Genomic DNA, 13,064 nt, shown 5'->3' with positions numbered 1-13,064 from the left:
GTGGAGTAAAATTCTCTGTTGTTCCTTTTCAAGATGTGGACACTAACAGGTATGAATACCACCAGGGGAAATGTATGTAAGTTATGGACACTAACAGGTATGAATACCACCAGGGGAAATGTATGTAATGGACACTAACAGGTATGAATACCACCAGGGGAAATGTATGTAATGGACTCTAACAGGTATGAATACCACCAGGGGAAATGTATGTAATGGACACTAACAGGTATGAATACCACCACGGGAAATGTATGTAATGGACACTAACAGGTATGAATACCACCAGGGGTAATGTATGTAAGTTATGGACACTATCACGTATGAATGCCACCAGGGGAAATGTATGTAAGTTATGGACACTAACATGTATGAATGCCACCAGGGGAAATGTATGTAAGTTATGGACACTAACACATATGAATACCACCAGGGGAAATGTATGTAATGGACACTAACAGGTATGAATACCACCAGGAGAAATGTATGTAATGGACACTAACAGGTATGAATACCACCAGGGGAAATGTATGTAAGTTATGGACACTAACAGGTATGAATACCACCAGGGAAATGTATGTAATGGACACTAACACATGAATATAGTGACCGTATGTACATACGTATATATTTGAGACTGTTGGACAACATAAACCTCAAACAGGAAGTACCAGATGCTAAGCTACAGGACAGCTTCATTAGCACAGAATGGAATATGTTCAGGGATTCATCCAATGGCATTAAGGAGTTTACCACATCCGTCAACGGCCTCATTAATAATGGATGACGTCGTCGCCATAGTGACCGTACGTACATACGTATATATTTGAGACTGTTGGACGACATAAATCTTGGTCGAACAACAGCCTATCGACCAGAACAATCAACTAAATGGGCTCAGCCATAATAGCGATTCATTCTTGAAGAATAGAACTTAAAATAGCCTCAAATGTTTAACTGTATTTCCCCCATCAGAAACCAAAACATAATCTGGCATGACGCCACTGTCGGTAAACTAACACTGTATAGCCCTCGAAATCTAGTTAAACCTATAATTTTGACCTTATGGATGGTCATATCATTATGACATCATGAATTAATTCTAGAATATACTATATATCCTGGAAACCTGGTTAAACTATCATTATGACATCACGGATGAATTCTAGAATATACTATATATCCTAGAAACCTAATAATAATAATAATAATAATAATAATATATATGCCATTTAGCAGACGCTTTTATCCAAAGCGACTTACAGTCATGTGTGCATACATTCTACGTATGGGTGGTCCCGGGATCGAACCCACTACCCTGGCATTACAAGCGCCATGCTCTACCAACTGAGCTACAGAAGGACCACGGTTAAACTATCATTATGACATCACGGATGAATTCTAGAATATACTATATATCCTAGAAACCTGGTTAAACTATCATTATGACATCATGGATGAATTCTAGAATATACTATATAGCCTAGAAACCTGGTTAAATTATCATTATGACCTCATGGATGGTCAGTCCTTGTATTCATAGTGTAGTGAATTCAGAGCGAGGCCCTGAGCTGAACTCAAACCTGGGTCCAGCGACTGTCAACACCTTAACTGTTACACCAAAATGTCTGAACTTCTTGACGAGGTCGCCAGGTTTAGGGTTACGGTTGCTACAATAGCTTTCTCTATGAATTTCAAATTGCCGGATGTGAGGCAGCCTGGATTCAAACCAGGGACTGCAGTAACGCCTCTTGCACCGAGAAGCAAGATGCCGTAGACAGCTGTGATACAGCCCAGATTCTAACCAGGGTCTGTAGTACCTAAGACTGCTGCACCACTCGGGAGCCAATAGATCTAAAATCAGATAAAACAAACAGAAAAACATTTGTTTCCTATTTTTATTTCATCATCGTTGAAATGCAAAAGGCCTTTTACATTGAGACAGGAAGCTGACAAGATCATTTATCTGTTGTCCACAACATGCACAGTGTCAGACTGATACTTTGAAGAATGAGAGCGCTACATCATATTTTAGTATGAAGTTTTCCCAGGTGTCCTTCACGAGTTTGCCCAAAAGTTAATGACTATAGAGAACATACTAAAATGCTATGGCAATAAAAAATTAAAAACTACGTTGACACACACCCAGGAATGTCATACATGATGGATCATTAGCTTCTCTACGTAAAAGGTACTAACATGAGACGAGAACACTGATCCAACGTCTCCCAACACAGAAGAACTATTTAAGATAAGGGCCAAGTTAGCAGCCAACACTGACCCAATGTCATAAACGCACCACAAAGTGAGAAGGAAAAAAACAAACAATTAGATTTATTTTTAAACCCACAGTCATCTACACAGGATTGTGCTGCTGATGCCAAGTCCCATAGCAGTCTCTTTCTGCTGTGAAGCAGAGGGTAACAGCACAAATAGTGCAGGCGATGGGAGATTTCCTGTGGCACAGAACACAACGGCGCCTGACTGCTTTGCTCTTTTGGCCCTGAAGCACATTCAGGTCTGCAGTGATGTATGTTGGCAGGTGAACACCACTGGTGACAGGAGTAGAGGGGACAGGAGTAGAGGGGACAGGAGTAGAGGGGACAGGAGTAGAGGGGACAGGAGTAGAGGGGACAGGAGTAGAGGGGACAGGAGTAGAGGGGACAGGAGTAGAGGGGACAGGAGCAGAGGGGACAGGAGTAGAGCGGACAGGAGTAGAGCGGACAGGAGTAGAGGGGACAGGAGTAGAGGGGACAGGAGTAGAGGGGACAGGAGTAGAGCGGACAGAAGGTGCTGCAGTGGCCTTTGTGCCATAGTCAGCAAGCTCCCGGATGAGCTGCTCTCTGAAGGCTAGAGGTGTCATGGAGGTCTGTCCACAGCTCTTAGCCATTTCCTCATGAAGGATGAATGCATTCACCACAGCAATGTCGATGAAATGATAGAACAATGTCCTGTACCATTTCATTGTCTTGTGGAGAACATTGTTGTAGCCTATCAGAGCGTCTGACAGGTCCACACCTCCTCCCGTGTTCTTGTTGTAGTCCTTCACAGCAGCTGGAATGGGGACATCTTTAGTGGTCCATGCATCATTAGCATCCTTCACACGCCTGTTGACGTGATCGCCGCTGAACGATTTGTGGATACTGGAGCACATGACCACCTCTCTGGCGTCCATCCACTTTACAAAGAGCAGGTCATGTTTCCGAATCCATCGCATGGTCCCCCGCTCAGCCCTCTTAGGCATGTCGTTCACCTTGGTTTTGGGAAAACCTCTACTGTTGGGACAAATGGTGCCACAAGCCCACACGTCCAGCTTCCTCAGGTCTGTGAACAGGGCAGGGCTTGTGTAAAAGTTGTCCACAAACAGTTTGAAGCCAGTCCCAAGCAGTGGAACATCCAACAACTCCATAACGGAATCAGAACGGAGTCCCTTACCGGTCGCCAAACTGCTTTCGCCCTCATAAACAAACACATTCCAAGTGTAGGCACACACAGAATCGGCCAAAACAAACAGTTTTGTTTGCTTGTTTGGCATATGTTGTTTGAGGCCATTTCTAGCCTTCGAGGCCACCATCCTCTCATCTATGGACAGGTTCTGGCTGGGCTGAAAATGGGTCTTGCAGGCCTCAACGATGCTGGAGTAGAGAGGTTTGATTTTGCAGAGCCTATCAAAGCTTGCTGTGCCTCTCTTCTTGTCATTGACCTCATCAACGTGTGGGTCGCTGATATGAAACGCCCGCGAGATAGTCAGAAACCTGTCAGAAGACATGACAGCGGTAGGGAAAGGCAGTTGGTAGAGAGGTGACGTTTTCCAGTAGTCCTTCAGGGTTTTCATCTTCACCAACCCCATGTAAATTACCAGTGAGATGTAACGGTACAGATACATTTTACATTTAAGTCATTTAGCAGACGCTCTTATCCAGAGCGACTTACAAATTGGTGCATTCACCTTATGACATCCAGTGGGACAGTCACTTAACAATAGTGCATCTAAAACTTAGGGGGGTGGGGTGAGAGGGATTACTTTATCCTATCCTAGGTATTCCTTAAAGAGGTGGGGTTTCAGGTGTCTCCGGAAGGTGGTGATTGACTCCGTTGTCCTGGCGTCGTGAGGGAGTTTGTTCCACCATTGGGGGGCCAGGGCAGCGAACAGTTTTGACTGGGCTGAGCGGGAGCTGTACTTCCTCAGTGGTAGGGAGGCGAGCAGGCCAGAGGTGGATGAACGCAGTGCCCTTGTTTGGGTGTAGGGCCTGATCAGAGCCTGGAGGTACTGATCTTGGATGGAAATGGGCTTCAGGCCTCTTTCTTGCCTGCTTGTTTCTTAGCCCCATACTTGTTGGTGTTAGAAACCAGCGAATCAAGAACTGACAAGGAGAAAAACATCTGGAAAAGATGACGGGGATGTACTCTGCAGTCATGTCCAGCTGAGGCCCTGGCTGCCTTTTCGGTCTGAATGTTGGTGGATGTGGCTCCACGTCATCTTCTAGCACAGTGTGCCAATGTTCCTCTGCCTCGGTGGTAGTTGTCGCTGCTGGTTCACTGGCCCTCCTCCGCTTCTGGGCTGACTTCTTCACACCTCTAGATGGCCGGGCCGGGGTGGGTGTGGAGCCAGAGACAGCAGGGGTCATACTGGAGGAACCAGTTCCTACGTTTGAACGAGTAGGGGATGGAGGTCTGTGGTCTCTTTGGAGTGGCACCCAGAGGTCATCCGAGTCAGAGTCTCTACCACTATTGAGGATTTAAAAAAAAACATTCAGTTAGATCTCAAGTTTACTGTTATTTTATTTAACCTTTAGTTTAGTAGAGGTGAGCCCGGCATCAATACATTACAGGTGAGCCCTGCATCAATACATTACAGATGAGCCCTGCATCAATACATTACAGATGAGCCCGGCATCAATACATTACAGATGAGAACCCTGCATCAATACATTACAGATGAGAACCCTGCATCAATACATTACAGGTGAGCCCGGCATCAATACATTACAGGTGAGCCCTGCATCAATACATTACAGATGAGCCCTGCATCAATACATTACAGGTGAGCCCGGCATCAATACATTACAGATGAACCCTGCATCAATACATTACAGGTGAGAACCCTGCATCAATACATTACAGGTGAGAACCCTGCATCAATACATTACAGGTGAGAACCCTGCATCAATACATTACAGGTGAGAACCCTGCATCAATACATTACAGACGAGAACCCTGCATCAATACATTACAGATGAGCCCTGCATCAATACATTACAGATGAGCCCTGCATCAATACATTACAGATGAGAGCCCTGCATCAATACATTACAGATGAGAGCCCTGCATCAATACATTACAGATGAGAACCCTGCATCAATACATTACAGATGAGCCCTGCATCAATACATTACAGATGAGCCCGGCATCAATACATTACAGATGAACCCTGCATCAATACATTACAGATGAACCCTGCATCAATACATTAATAATAATAATAATATATGCCATTTAGCAGACGCTTTTATCCAAAGCGACTTACAGTCATGTGTGCATACATTCCACGTATGGGTGGTCCCGGGGATCGAACCCACTACCCTGGCATTACAAGCGCCATGCTCTACCAACTGAGCTACAGAAGGACCACACATTACAGATGAGCCCGGCATCAATACATTACAGATGAGCCCTGCATCAATACATTACAGGTGAGAGCCCTGCATCAATACATTACAGGTGAGCTCTGCATCAATACATTACAGATGAGCCCTGCATCAATACATTACAGATGAGAACCCTGCATCAATACATTACAGATGAGCCCTGCATCAATACATTACAGATGAGAACCCTGCATCAATCAATACATTACAGATGAGCCCTGAGCCGCTGCATGCAATACATTACAGGTGAGAACCCTGCATCAATACATTACAGATGAGAACCCTGCATCAATACATTACAGATGAACCCTGCATCAATACATTACAGGTGAGAACCCTGCATCAATACATTACAGATGAGAACCCTGCATCAATACATTACAGATGAGAACCCTGCATCAATACATTACAGATGAGAACCCTGCATCAATACATTACAGATGAGAACCCTGCATCAATACATTACAGATGAGCCCTGAGCCCTGCATCAATACATTACAGATGAGAACCCTGCATCAATACATTACAGATGAGCCCTGAGCCCTGCATCAATACATTACAGGTGAGAACCCTGCATCAATACATTACAGATGAGCCCTGCATCAATACATTACAGATGAGCCCTGCATCAATACATTACAGATGAGAACCCTGCATCAATACATTACAGATGAGAACCCTGCATCAATACATTACAGATGAGAACCCTGCATCAATACATTACAGGTGAGAACCCTGCATCAATACATTACAGATGAACCCTGCATCAATACATTACAGATGAACCCTGCATCAATACATTACAGATGAGCTCTGCATCAATACATTACAGATGAGAACCCTGCATCAATACATTACAGATGAGCCCTGCATCAATACATTACAGATGAGCTCTGCATCAATACATTACAGGTGAGCCCTGCATCAATACATTACAGGTGAGCCCTGCATCAATACATTACAGGTGAGCCCTGCATCAATACATTACAGATGAGCCCTGAGCCCTGCATCAATACATTACAGACGAGAACCCTGCATCAATACATTACAGATGAGCCCTGAGCCCTGCATCAATACATTACAGGTGAGAACCCTGCATCAATACATTACAGATGAGCTCTGCATCAATACATTACAGATGAGAACCCTGCATCAATACATTACAGATGAGCCCTGCATCAATACATTACAGATGAGCTCTGCATCAATACATTACAGATGAGCTCTGCATCAATACATTACAGGTGAGCCCTGCATCAATACATTACAGGTGAGCCCTGCATCAATACATTACAGGTGAGCCCTGCATCAATACATTACAGATGAGCCCTGCATCAATACATTACAGATGAGCCCTGCATCAATACATTACAGATGAGCTCTGCATCAATACATTACAGATGAGCCCTGCATCAATACATTACAGATGAGCCCTGCATCAATACATTACAGATGAACCCTGCATCAATACATTACAGATGAGAACCCTGCATCAATACATTACAGATGGCATCAATACATTACAGATGAGAACCCTGCATCAATACATTACAGATGAGCCCTGCATCAATACATTACTGGTGAGCCCTGCATCAATACATTACAGATGAGCCCTGCATCAATACATTACAGATGAGAACCCTGCATCAATACATTACAGATGAGCCCTGCATCAATACATTACAGATGAGCCCTGCATCAATACATTACTGGTGAGCCCTGCATCAATACATTACAGATGAGAACCCTGCATCAATACATTACAGATGAGCCCTGAGCCCTGCATCAATACATTACAGATGAGAACCCTGCATCAATACATTACAGATGAGCCCTGAGCCCTGCATCAATACATTACAGGTGAGAACCCTGCATCAATACATTACAGATGAGCTCTGCATCAATACATTACAGATGAGCCCTGCATCAATACATTACAGATGAGAACCCTGCATCAATACATTACAGATGAGCTCTGCATCAATACATTACAGATGAACCCTGCATCAATACATTACAGATGAGAACCCTGCATCAATACATTACAGATGGCATCAATACATTACAGATGAGAACCCTGCATCAATACATTACAGATGAGAACCCTGCATCAATACATTACAGATGGCATCAATACATTACAGATGAGAACCCTGCATCAATACATTACAGATGGCATCAATACATTACAGATGAGAACCCTGCATCAATACATTACAGATGAGAACCCTGCATCAATACATTACAGATGAACCCTGCATCAATACATTACAGATGAGCCCTGCATCAATACATTACAGATGAACCCTGCATCAATACATTACAGATGAGCCCTGCATCAATACATTACAGATGAGCCCTGCATCAATACATTACAGATGAGCCCTGCATCAATACATTACAGATGAGCCCTGCATCAATACATTACAGATGAACCCTGCATCAATACATCAAATAAACATATATATTATATAGAGTACAAGGAACACAATCACTATAATGAAATATGTGGATCAATAAGACACAGCACGTCACAGCCAACATAACATAGGCTATGCGAACGACTTGATTAGTTTAGTGTTAGCTACCTACATAGCTGTCTTTGCTGTCTTCGTTTCATCGTATCATCGTATCCAAGATAATTGTGTTGTTTAGGTTTAGAGTGTGTAGTCTTAGAGTGATTATCTTAATTTACCGAGGTTAGCTAGCCAGCTATTTGTCGTCCTTAACGTAGGTGACTCTGCTAGCTAGCCAACAGCTAGCCAACGCTAGCCAACGTCTTCTGTATAGAACTCAACTACCCGGTCGCATTCACAGGTTGTATCACATTTCCACTTCATTTCATTACAGTACAACGGTTTGATTTGTTTGATCGTAGCTAGCTACTTAGCTAGCTACATAGCCGTCTTTGTATCAAAGATAATTGTGTAGTCTAGAGCGATTTTCTAGGTTCGCTAGCCATCTATTGTCGTTCTTTTAACGCAACGTAACGTAAACAACACTGCTAGCTAGCCTGCTAGCCCCCGAATAGCAACACTGCAGAAACTATTACACTCAACGGAACGACTTGATTAGTGTAGTGTCAACAACGCAGCCACTGCCAGCTGGCCTACTTCAGCAGTACTGTATCATTTTAATCATTTTAGTCAATAAGATTCTTGCTACGTAGCTTAACTTTCTGAACATTCGAGACGTGTAGTCCACTTGTCATTCCAATCTCCTTTGCATTAGCGTAGCCTCTTCTGTAGCCTGTCAACTATGTGTCTGTTTATCCCTGTTCTCTCCTCTCTGCACAGACCATACAAACGCTCCACACCGCGTGGCCGCGGCCACCCTACTCTGGTGGTCCCAGCGCGCACGACCCAGGTGGAGTTCCAGGTCTCCGGTAGCCTCTGGAACTGCCAATCTGCGGTCAACAAGGCAGAGTTCATCTCAGCCTATGCCTCCCTCCAGTCCTCGACTTCTTGGCACTGACGGAAACATGGATCACCACAGACAACACTGCTACTCCTACTGCTCTCTCTTCGTCCGCCCACGTGTTCTCGCACACCCCGAGAGCGTCTGGTCAGCGGGGTGGTGGCACCGGGATCCTCATCTCTCCCAAGTGGTCATTCTCTCTTTCTCCCCTTACCCATCTGTCTATCGCCTCCTTTGAATTCCATGCTGTCACAGTTACTAGCCCTTTCAAGCTTAACATCCTTATCATTTATCGCCCTCCAGGTTCCCTCGGAGAGTTCATCAATGAGCTTGATGCCTTGATAAGCTCCTTTCCTGAGGACGGCTCACCTCTCACAGTTCTGGGCGACTTTAACCTCCCCACGTCTACCTTTGACTCTTTCCTCTCTGCCTCCTTCTTTCCACTCCTCTCCTCTTTTGACCTCACCCTCTCACCTTCCCCCTACTCACAAGGCAGGCAATACGCTCGACCTCATCTTTACTAGATGCTGTTCTTCCACTAACCTCACTGCAACTCCCTCCAAGTCTCCGACCACTGCCTTGTATCCTTTTCCCTCTCGCTCTCATCCAACACCTCCCACACTGCCCCTACTCGGATGGTATCGCGCCGTCCCAACCTTCGCTCTCTCTCCCCCGCTACTCTCTCCTCTTCCATCCTATCATCTCTTCCCTCCGCTCAAACCTTCTCCCACCTATCTCCTGATTCTGCCTCCTCAACCCTCCTCTCCTCCCTCTCTGCATCCCTTGACTCTCTATGTCCCCTATCCTCCAGGCCGGCTCGGTCCTCCCCTCCCGCTCCGTGGCTCGATGACTCATTGCGAGCTCACAGAACAGGGCTCCGGGCAGCCGAGCGGAAATGGAGGAAAACTCGCCTCCCTGCGGACCTGGCATCCTTTCACTCCCTCCTCTCTACATTTTCCTCCTCTGTCTCTGCTGCTAAAGCCACTTTCTACCACGCTAAATTCCAAGCATCTGCCTCTAACCCTAGGAAGCTCTTTGCCACCTTCTCCTCCCTCCTGAATCCTCCGCCCCTCCCCCCCCCTCCTCCCTCTCCGCAGATGACTTCGTCAACCATTTTGAAAAGAAGGTCGACGACATCCGATCCTCGTTTGCTAAGTCAAACGACACCGCTGGTTCTGCTCACACTGCCCTACCCTGTGCTCTGACCTCTTTCTCCCCTCTCTCTCCAGATGAAATCTCGCGTCTTGTGACGGCCGGCCGCCCAACAACCTGCCCGCTTGACCCTATCCCCTCCTCTCTTCTCCAGACCATTTCCGGAGACCTTCTCCCTTACCTCACCTCGCTCATCAACTCATCCCTGACCGTTGGCTACGTCCCTTCCGTCTTCAAGAGAGCGAGAGTTGCACCCCTTCTGAAAAAACCTACACTCGATCCCTCCGATGTCAACAATTACAGACCAGTATCCCTTCTTTCTTTTCTCTCCAAAACTCTTGAACGTGCCGTCCTTGGCCAGCTCTCCCGCTATCTCTCTCTGAATGACCTTCTTGATCCAAATCAGTCAGGTTTCAAGACTAGTCATTCAACTGAGACTGCTCTCCTCTGTATCACGGAGGCGCTCCGCACTGCTAAAGCTAACTCTCTCTCCCTCTGCTCTCATCCTTCTAGATCTATCGGCTGCCTTCGATACTGTGAACCATCAGATCCTCCTCTCCACCCTCTCCGAGTTGGGCATCTCCGGCGCGGCCCACGCTTGGATTGCGTCCTACCTGACAGGTCGCTCCTACCAGGTGGCGTGGCGAGAATCTGTCTCCTCACCACGCGCTCTCACCACTGGTGTCCCCCAGGGCTCTGTTCTTGGCCCTCTCCTATTCTCGCTATACACCAAGTCACTTGGCTCTGTCATAACCTCACATGGTCTCTCTTATCATTGCTATGCAGACGACACACAATTAATCTTCTCCTTTCCCCCTTCTGATGACCAGGTGGCGAATCGCATCTCTGCATGTCTGGCAGACATATCAGTGTGGATGACGGATCACCATCTCAAGCTGAACCTCGGCAAGACGGAGCTGCTCTTCCTCCCGGGGAAGGACTGCCCGTTCCATGATCTCGCCATCACGGTCGACAACTCCATTGTGTCCTCCTCCCAGAGCGCCAAGAACCTTGGCGTGATCCTGGACAACACCCTGTCGTTCTCAACTAACATCAAGGCGGTGGCCCGTTCCTGTAGGTTCATGCTCTACAACATCCGCAGAGTACGACCCTGCCTCACACAGGAAGCGGCGCAGGTCCTAATCCAGGCACTTGTCATCTCCCGTCTGGATTACTGCAACTCGCTGTTGGCTGGGCTCCCTGCCTGTGCCATTAAACCCCTTCAACTCATCCAGAACGCCGCAGCCCGTCTGGTGTTCAACCTTCCCAAGTTCTCTCACGTCACCCCGCTCCTCCGTTCTCTCCACTGGCTTCCAGTTGAAGCTCGCATCCGCTACAAGACCATGGTGCTTGCCTACGGAGCTGTGAGGGGAACGGCACCTCAGTACCTCCAGGCTCTGATCAGGCCCTACACCCAAACAAGGGCACTGCGTTCATCCACCTCTGGCCTGCTCGCCTCCCTACCACTGAGGAAGTACAGCTCCCGCTCAGCCCAGTCAAAACTGTTCGCTGCCCTGGCCCCCAATGGTGGAACAAACTCCCTCACGACGCCAGGACAGCGGAGTCAATCACCACCTTCCGGAGACACCTGAAACCCCACCTCTTTAAGGAATACCTAGGATAGGTTAAGTAATCCCTCTCACCCCACCCCCCCTAAGTTTTAGATGCACTATTGTTAAGTGACTGTCCCACTGGATGTCATAAGGTGAATGCACCAATTTGTAAGTCGCTCTGGATAAGAGCGTCTGCTAAATGACTTAAATGTAAATGTAAATGTCTAATACATTGTATGTTTATACCTCAACGAGGTTGAACAAGGTACACCTGTTAGGACAGCGGAGTCAATCACCACCTTCCGGAGACACCTGAAACCCCACCTCTTTAAGGAATACCTAGGATAGGATAAGTAATCCCTCTCACCCCCCCCCCCCCCCCTTAAGATTTAGATGCACTATTGTAAAGTGACTGTTCCACTGGATGTCATAAGGTGAATGCACCAATTTGTAAGTCGCTCTGGATAAGAGCGTCTGCTAAATGACTTAAATGTAAATGTAATGTAAATGTTAATTGAAATGCATTCCAGGTGACTACCTCGTGAAGCTGGTTGAGAGAATGCCAAGAGTGTGCAAAGCTCTCATCTAGGGCAAAGGGTGGCTCCTTTGAAGAATCTCAAATATAAAATATATTCTGATTGGTTTAACACTTGTTTTGGTTACTACATGATTCCATATGTGTTATTTCATAGCGTTGATGTCTTCACTATTATTCTACAATGTAGAAAATAGTAAAAATAAAGAAAAACCCTGGAATGAGTGGGTCAGGCCAGGGTGTGGCATGGAGTTTTTGTATTGTGGTGTGTTTTGTCTTGGGGTTTTGGTGTGTATGTATTGGGATTGTAGCTAGTGGGGTTATCTAGCAAAGTCTATGGCTGTCTGGAGTGGTTCTCAATCAGGAGTCAGGTGTTTATCGTCGTCTCTGATTGGGAACCATATTTAGGCAGCCATATTCTTTGAGTTTGTCGTGGGTGATTGTCCTGAGTGTCTTGATGTCCTTGTTTGACTGTTAGTTGACACAAGTATAGGCTGTTTTCGTTGATTTGTTTTGTAGTGTTCGTGTTTACGTTTGTTTAATAAATATGGATCGCAATCGACACGCTGCAGTTTGGTCCGAATCTCCTTCACCACACCTAGAAAACCGTTACAGTGTATGTGTGTGTATACACACACACACACACACACACACACACACACACACACACACACACACACACACATATATATATATATATATATATATAAATGTCTCATGAATAAGCAACCATTTAAACAACTGCATAAGCACCTATTT

This window comes from Oncorhynchus gorbuscha, unplaced genomic scaffold (genome assembly GCF_021184085.1).
Source record: "Oncorhynchus gorbuscha isolate QuinsamMale2020 ecotype Even-year unplaced genomic scaffold, OgorEven_v1.0 Un_scaffold_1773, whole genome shotgun sequence".
NCBI lineage: Eukaryota > Metazoa > Chordata > Actinopteri > Salmoniformes > Salmonidae > Oncorhynchus > Oncorhynchus gorbuscha.
The sequence above is the reverse complement of the archived record's forward strand: the minus strand, read 5'-3'. Positions refer to the sequence as shown.